Source organism: Carex rostrata, chromosome 10 (genome assembly GCF_964058835.1).
Source record: "Carex rostrata chromosome 10, lpCarRost1.2, whole genome shotgun sequence".
Classification (NCBI taxonomy): domain Eukaryota; kingdom Viridiplantae; phylum Streptophyta; class Magnoliopsida; order Poales; family Cyperaceae; genus Carex; species Carex rostrata.
Window position 1 is genome coordinate 7,866,118 of NC_135927.1, and position 9,172 is coordinate 7,875,289.

The 9,172-nt window shown below is 32.6% G+C and overlaps 1 long non-coding RNA gene across 1 annotated transcript; it reads right to left on the reverse strand.

Moving 5' to 3' along the window:
* Positions 1 to 468: 468 nt before the first annotated feature.
* On the reverse strand, positions 469 to 7,880 carry LOC144560657 (uncharacterized). Its single transcript, XR_013513439.1, has 3 exons — positions 7,749 to 7,880; positions 4,755 to 4,919; positions 469 to 928 (listed from the first exon to the last, which is right to left on the reverse strand). It is a non-coding gene; the product is annotated as an uncharacterized LOC144560657 (long non-coding RNA).
* Positions 7,881 to 9,172: the final 1,292 nt, after the last annotated feature.

The window sequence follows — 9,172 nt, forward strand, 5'->3', positions numbered from 1 at the left end:
TACAAAGTTCAAATTGCGACTCAAAATATCCATAATAATATTAATATCATAAACTATCGATCTTTTTCTATTCAAAATATATTCAGCATTATGACATAATCTATCTTTTTTCTATTTAAATTTCAAAATAACCTAAATATCATGGCATGATTAATTATCTTAATCTATTCAAAATATTAAAACTACCATATAATAAGTATCATTTTGCTACTTCAAGAAATATCTTAATATATAAAATCTGAGCCTTTATTTAAAGTTTATATAAATTGAAAAAAAAAAAAACTCGTGTTGCATAGCGTGCTGTAGCTTCCTTATTTGATTTCGTTTGATGGATCTCTAATTTAATAATTAATAGTTTACTATAAAACTTAGTACGTCAATTGCAAAAAAAAAAAATTACAGTTAAAATCCAATCTGAGCATTTATTTAAAACCCATATAAATTGAAAAAAAAAAAAAAAAACTCATGTTGCATAGCGCGCGCTAGCCCGGTACCACTGTTCACCATACCAGTAAACCTGCGTTGTTCATCATACAAGCATCATATCAGCAGCACTGATCAAGACTCCTCTAAACATCCAAAACAAGGTGAATTTACAAAAAAAAAAACTAAATACATACAGACATCCATCATAATATAACATATAACCCATTAAGACTAATCTGGATCTGCTAAGAGATTAGTGCCCATCAACAACAATCTTTTATCGACATTACAGTATTTTAACTACATCTTCCCCTCTTGTACCACCTTGTCTGCCAGCAGCCGTGCAGGAATTGTCCTTGCAGAGAAAATTTTCTCGGTTCTTCGCTTCCAAATATGCCAACATGCACACCAGAAAAACGAGCTCCATTGTCTGTAACACCGTTTTCCCCTTAATCTTGAGAAGTAGATATCCAACGATTCTCACCGTAGATGGTATTGGCAGCTTCCCCAAATAATGTTCCAGATTGAGAACTTGATTAAAAATTACAAATGAAAAGAAATACAGAGATATATAGAAAGTTTTAGAAAAAGAACTAAAGGTCATGCATGAATCAACTTTTTAATCTAGTGCAGGAACATGCACACCAAATCTACAACTGCACACATTCAAATGAGAAAAAAGGAATAAAAAAAAAATTGAAAAAAAACTAGGATGTTATTGGGGTGTCTTCAGACAGTTTATGAAGGTTAAAATTACTATTACAAAATGCCAAGTCTCCAGAGCCCTAATTTATAAAATGTTGTAAATTGCATCTTGTATGAATGTCAGATATCAGTGGGAGCAATGAAAGCGAAAAAAGACAAGAAAATTTCATCAGTGTTAGACAAAAGATTTGAGATACTCGTGTGAAATAAATTTCATCATTGGCCAGTAATTTAGAAGAAAAAAAATAGCAAATCAAATATAGAAAACATAAAACCATTAACTCAACAATGATGCAAAAATGGAAGGTAACAGTGAACAGTAAAGGAAAAATTGAAAATTATAGGATTACAACATAGAGATGTCAATGTAGCATGCAGAAATTTAAGAAAATCATGTGCTGATAGGCTGATACTACAAACGAATACAAAAGTTACAGTTAAAAGGGACAAGGAAGTTCCTCACATTTGGAAAAAAATTGAAGCAATCATATAAAAAAAAACAATATTAAGCAAAAGCAAAGGTATTCAACAAGAGGAGGATTTCAATACCTCATTTTTTTCATACCTCATCATACTTCATATTTTATATTTTCATTTTCTTCATATTCAAACTCTAAATTGTCGATCCGAACCGTTCAACATAATATTCATACTAAAATATGGTTAGGGATGAAATTTTATAATTTTTGAAATTTTTTTACTGTTTTTTTAAGATGGATAGAAAATCACTGTTTTTTGAACGGTTCAAAAACAGTGATTTTGTATCTATCTTAAAAAATAGCAAAAAAATTCCAAAAAATATAAAATTTGATCTCCATGCATATTTTAGTATAAATATTTTGTTGAACGGTTCGGATTAACAATTTGGACTTTGAAAACGAAAATATAAAATATGAGATATGAAAAAAATAAGGCATTGGAACCCTCCTCATTCAACAAAACCAAGAAGCATAAACTAAAAGTGTCATGAAGACCCTCAGCAAACTTCACAATTTTATTTAAACATGTTATTCTCTGGAGCCCATATAAAAATGTACATGGTTCACTTTGCAGCTGTGGCATCCCTATCTTCCCATCTACCTGACTCAATACAATTGAAACGGAGAGTCCAGATATACTATCAGCCAGTGCCTATTTGGGATGGTGCAGGGGGCAGTATTATTTATGCTTTGAGATTCGTGCCAAGTTAAAAGACAGATCCTGGACTGTCCATTTCAATTGTACTCAGTCAGGTAACCTGAATATTATTAAAGGGGGCCAGTATTATTTATGCTTTGAGATTTTTGTCAAGTTAAAAGACAAATCCTGGACCGTCCATTTCAATTGTACTCAGTCAGGTAACCTAAGGGATGTGAATTTATAAATTGTTACCGAAACTTTTATTCATGACATAAAAAATTTCAAATTAAACAATATAAGTGATTTGGACTTCAAGACATTGTGTGTTGTGTCACAGATAGGCATGGTTCCCGAATAATACTCATTTTTTTCCAGCTTCTCCCCGAATTATTTCCGAACCATGAACATGTCACCATTTTTGCAATTTCTATAGATAAAAAATATGATATGTAGCGTATGCATGTGTGTATATGTATGGAAATAAATCTACTGTGATTCCAAAGAACTACAGGGACCCTATAATTTAGTGCAACCATAATTCTTGTCGTACATCTTATCAGACTTCAACAGAGAACATTCTTTTTCGGATATCTTTTCTTGTACTCATAATTCCATCACCGGGTCTTCACCACAAAACAAATAAAATGCATACTTATTGTTTAAAAAAACCACAGGGACCCTATAATTTAGTGCAACCATAATTCTTGTAGTACATCTTATCAGGCTTCTGTTTCAACAGAGAACATTCTTTTTCGGAAATCTGTTCTTATTAGTGTTCTAATTAGCTTTTCCGGACCATAAACACTAAGCTATGAGATAAAATTGCACTAACTCAGCTACGACCGCTATAGCTATAATAGCTGACCGCTATTACCGCTATATGAGACCCGCTATAGCTACCGCTTAGCTACATTTTTTTTTTTTTGCAATTTATATGGACATCTGTACTTCTATTCTTATTTCTAATGCTACATGGTCTTCTACGATAAATATACTAAACCAAATTATATGCTTTTATTTTTATTTGTGATTTATTCTATCATTCTATATCGAGAAATATTCAAATACTAATTCTTCATTTTGATTACTCTTTTTATAGTATTCATTTGTAAAATTATTATCGTTCGTTTCAATTGAAAGCTGATTTTGATTATTATTATAATTATAATATGTTTAAATATGTATATTGACTTCATTTACCTTATATAATTAATTGCTCTTTGTCTATTATAATATGTAATACATGAAGTATAAACTATTAAATAATATTACTTTTTAGATTTTTTTTCTTTTTTATTTGCGTAATTGATAAAAAATATAGACTTAGATTAGTTGTCATTTAGTTGTTACATCAATTCTCTAATATTGATTACGTTGATAATTAGTAGAAATATAGAATATAAAGTTTGAAAAAGAAAAATCGCTATGTGTGATAGCTTCCGCTATAGTTACGCTATTCGCAATAACTTTTTTTTTTGTCTCCCCGCTATGCCGCTATAATCGCTATTTAGAACCTTGGTTCTTATACTTATAATTCCATCACCGGGTCTTCACAACAAAACAAATACAATGCATGCTTATTGTTTAAAAAAACCAACAGTAGACCAAAATTTCATTAAAAAAAATCCATAAAATAATTTTTCATTTCAGAAAGTTCAAATATTAAGCAAAATGGAAGGTATCCAGACAAACATCAGCAACAAATAAACCAAGAATATAGACTGTTTTGTGAAGACCCTCAGTAAATCTCATAATTGCAAAATTATTTCATCACACTGTTCTCTGGACCCATATAGGAATGTACATTGATTTTCCTCATCCATCCAAAGAGGATATTTTGTTTGATAATTTTGAAAGTTTTGATGGATACACAAGCAATTATCCCTTTTTTTTAGGAATTTTTTTTATAAACCATAAATAAAAAATTGAATTTTAGAGCACCGACTTGATTGGTTGGTTTTCTAAAAAAACCATCAGTACTGAACCTATTCGGTACCACCCATTTATGTTTTACAGGTACCGAATAGCCTATTCTTTTGGAGTGAGTATCCCCCTGTGATGCCGCAGGAGAACTATGAATCAGGATCCCCTAAAGTAACTCAATTTTTAGGGTTTTTATCCAGACCGTCCAATCAGCACTGGCACGGATATTGAAGGCACCCTGTACATTCCACACAGGGCCAGATTGGCCTGGATTCTGATCGTACAGCCCGACCCTTGGATTATAGGTGTCTGATTTGAGATTCGTGCCAGATTAAAACAGCAAAATTGGAATAACCGTTGTACATTCTTACCGGGATTCAACAGAGAACACATTTTTTTGTTTTTTCAGATCCACGAGCTTATACCAATTCCATCATCATCAGGTCTCCACAACAACAAAAGTTATTAACAATTAATTCATTATCAAAATTCCATATAGAAAAATGCAAGATATAGTTGACTTAATTCATAAATCCAACCATCGATAACAGGAATCAAAATTGAAAATGGAGATTCGGTACCTAGAGACTGAGAGGCCACCGGAGAGAAGTAACACACGCCAAAAGCTAAGGCAGGTTTAGGGTTTTTGAGCGGACATTCCAGAGGAAGAGCAAGAGACAGAGCCCAGCGGTGGTCATATTTCGTTTTCATTATTTGTGCAAGCAAGTGATTTGGGCCATCACGACCTGTATAAACCCAAACAAACATCCAAGTAAAATCAGAAACTAAATTTAAAGGAACTAAACGAATTTTTCTTTAATTATTATAGACAGATCTAGCATCCAAGTAAATCACTGATTTTAATGAATTAATTAAATCAATTTAAAACTATAGTCTTAGTAAAACAAAATATCTTGAGCTTGGCACTAACAAAATAACTCTCAAAGAGTTCCCAGTCAAGTCATCATCATCTTCAAAATTAAAAAAAAAAAAATTAACTAAACACCTTCACTTTGGTATGCAAGGATAATTAGCTGAAGTTTTAAGACTCTTCAGTAAAAAAAATTCAAGATAAACAAATTACTTGATGTCCATAAGAGCAGTCATCTTTATAGGAGACCCAGGACAACACAAACCATCACAAAAAACACAAAAATGATAAGAAATTAGAAACCTAATGTCATCATTGGGCCTTTGCAACGGTAAATTTAATATATATTTAAAAAAAAAAATAGCACCAGTACTAGAAAAAATATTTTAAAATAAAATTTTAACGCCATTTTCTTAAATTGACAAACTTTTACCAGCAAAGGCAGAGGCTCTATGCCAAGTAGCAAAATTTTAGTAATGGTTAACAGTAAAGAGTGATTTAGAACACAAATCATGAAATGCTGCAGTACTATTATTTTCCAGCTTTCCCAAATGTTCCAGATTAGAGAACTTGATTAAAAATTATAAACAAAAAGAAATACAGAGATACTCTTGTGAAATGAGTTTATCAAATATAGAAAACATAAAACCATTAACTCAACAGTGAGCAGTAAAAGCAAAATTGAAAATTATAGTATTACAACATAGAGATGTGACAACATAGAGAAATCACCAAAATGCTTTCTAATATGCATGCATTATAATGTTTCATTGGCATCCTAGAGGTCAATGTAGCAAGCAGTAATTTAAGAAAATCATGTGCTGATACTATAGACAAATACAAAAGTTATAATTAAAAGGGGATAAAGATGTCCCTTACAGCTTGAAAAAAAAAATGAAACAATATTAAGCAAAAGGAAAGGGATTCAACAAAACCAAGAAGCATATACTAAAAGTGTTGTGAAGACCCTCAGAAAACTTCATAATTTTATTTAAACATGCTGTTCTCTGGATCCCATATAAAAATGTACATGGTTCACTTAATTACATCCGAACCAAGAACATGTCACCATTTTTGCTATTTCTATAGATAAAAGTTTCTGCTATTTCTCCATGTATATATGATGTGTATGCGTATGTGTATGTGTATGGAAATAAATCTGCTATGATTCCAAAGAATTGCAGGGACCCTGTTATTCTAAATCCATAATTTAGTGCAACCCAACCTTAATTCTTGTAGTACATCTTATCGGGCTTCAACAGAGAACATTCTTTTCTGATATATGTTCTTATACTTATAATTCCATCACCGGGTCTTCACCACAAAAAAAAATAATAATAAAAAAATACAATTCATGTTTATTGTTTAAAAAACCAACAGTAGATCAAAATTTCATCCATAAAATTATTTTTAATTTCAGAAAGTTCAACTATTGAATTTAAGGTCTAATACTATGATTTAGAAATAAATCCATAAATCTTAAAAATAGTAATACCTCTAAAATAAAAATGCACAACTTTGAGCGAAGAAAATGCATTTTCTCTATGTCGATCAGATAAATTTTCGCGGGGACTAAGAGATAATCATCCCTATCAAAACTTTAACAAACAAAATGAGGCACGAAGAAAAATATACGTTAGGTAATGTACAATTTGGAGTTACATTTTGATGAGAAGAAACAAAACTTAATCCTGAGAAGAGTAAGTAAATAGAAGGGATAAAGCAGACCCTAACAAAATAAAAGAAAAAATGTTAATAAAAGAATAAAAAAAAAAGGAACTGAATGTCTTCAAATGGAAGTCTCCAGACAGAAACACCAGCAACAATTAAAACAAGAATATATACTGTTTTTGTGAAGACCCTCAGTAAATCTCATAATTGCAAAATTATTTCATCACACTGTTCTCTGGACCCATATAGGAATGTACATTGATTTTCCTTAGCCATCAAAATATAATATTTTGTTTGATAATTTTGAAAGATTTGATGGATACACAAGCAATTAACCCTATTCTTTTGGAATTTTTTTTATAAACCATAAATAAAAAACTGAATTTTAGGGAACCAACTTGATTGGCTATCCGGTACCACCCATTTACATTTTAGAGGTACCGAATAGGCTATTCGGTACCTCCACCAAAAGCCACACCGAATAGCCTATTCTTTTGGGGTGAGTATCCCTTGTGATACCAAAGGAGATAGAATAATTCCCAACCGAGAATTATGAATTCAGATCCCCTAAAGTAACTCAAAATAGAATAATTCCATACATATACATATACACATACACATACACATACACATTTTAGGATTGCAACTCAAAATTATCAACCGCCCAATCTGCTCTGGCACGAATATTAAAGGGACCTTGTACATTCCACCTCGGGCCGGATTGGCCTGGATTCTGATCGTACAGTCTGGCAATGCAAATATCATTCTACACGGTAGGATATCTGAAACCATTCTTTTTGTAAAGATATAACAATTTCCGTTTCAGAGAGAAAAAGAGGAAAAATTGGAATAATCATTGTACATTCTTATCGGAATTCAACAGAGAACACATTTTTTTTGTTTCCAGATCCACGAACTTGTACCAATTCTATCATCATCAGGTCTCCACAACAAGTTCCATTTAGTAAAATATTTACGAAAAACTCAATAACTAAAAGAACAAGCATCTAAATCGAACATGGAGATTTGGTACCTAGAGACTGAGAGGCGACCGGAGCGAATTAACACACGCCAAAAGTAAGGTACTGGGTTTAGGGTTTTTGAGCGGACATTCCAGAGGAAGAGCAAGAGACGAAGCCCGGGTGGTGAACTGGCCATCGGACCCAAAGTACCGTTGGAACTACTTTGGGTCCGATGGCCACCCAAGCTGTTTCCTGATGATGATACTTCATTTATTTGTGCAAACAAGTGATTTGGGCCATAACAGCCTGTAAAAGCCCAAAATAACATCCAAGTAAAATCAGAAACTAAATTTTTCTTTAATTATTGTAGACAGATACATCCAAGTAAATCAATGATTTTAATTTATTAATTAAATCAATTAAAAACAATGGTCTTAAACATTTTAATTTGTACCATTTTTGTCAATAAAATACTAAATTAGTAATAAAAAAAATGTTAAAAAAAACTTAATCGTAACATCTTGCACGTTTATGAAATACAAGAATGAGTTAAGTTGGTCGCTATGTATCATTAGAGTTGTAATAATACCCGTTAAGGGTATACCCTACCCTGCCCGTCCGTGCCCGCCGCCCGGGGTACCCGTGCCCGAGCCCGGGTATGGATCGGATACTCGGGTACGCGGGTTTTTTTGGACAAATACCCGACCATACCCTACCCGACCATACCCGTACCCGACTACCCCTACCCGATACCCGTCTACTGTTCACTTTAATTCAAAATTCAAAAATCCAAAGTTCCCTCCCACCCGGTGCCATCCCATCCGGACTCGAAAAAAAAAAACCGAAAAAAAAAACCGAAAAAAAAAACAGCAAAAAAAAAATACCCGTACCCGGACCGCCCTACCCGTCAAGGGTACAACGGGTACGGGTATAGGATGGGTAGGATATGGTTTTTGAAAAAAAATACCCGACATACCCGTACCCGTATACCCTAGTACCCGTCATACCCGTACCCGAGACGTACCCATACTCGTGCCCGGGTATACCCGAGGTACCCGTACCCGCCCGCCCATTAAACCACTATGTATCATTCAATCATATCAACGGTATCGGTTAAAGCTGAGATAGGACAGCATCTACATCTCAGCAACTCAAAAGAGATTCTAACTCTCATATTCCAGTATGGAGTTTATAAACAGTTTCTTAATAAGAAACTTTACAGCATAATTTATAAATAAGAAACTCTCCTACATCTCTAAAACTAGTTTAAAAACTATCACGTTAGATTAAAAACTCTAATAGTTTCAGAGATGTAGATGCTCTTACATTTATTTTTTCTGACGGTGATATGTAACTTTTAGCTCAAATTGTATTTCTTTTTTTTTATTTTAGTTTAGATTTATAAATCTTGTAAGCGAAGGATTCAGGATTGGATGAAATGTGACTTATTTTGGTTGTCTTAAGTTAAAATTGACAATTCTCAAAATTTTCTTTT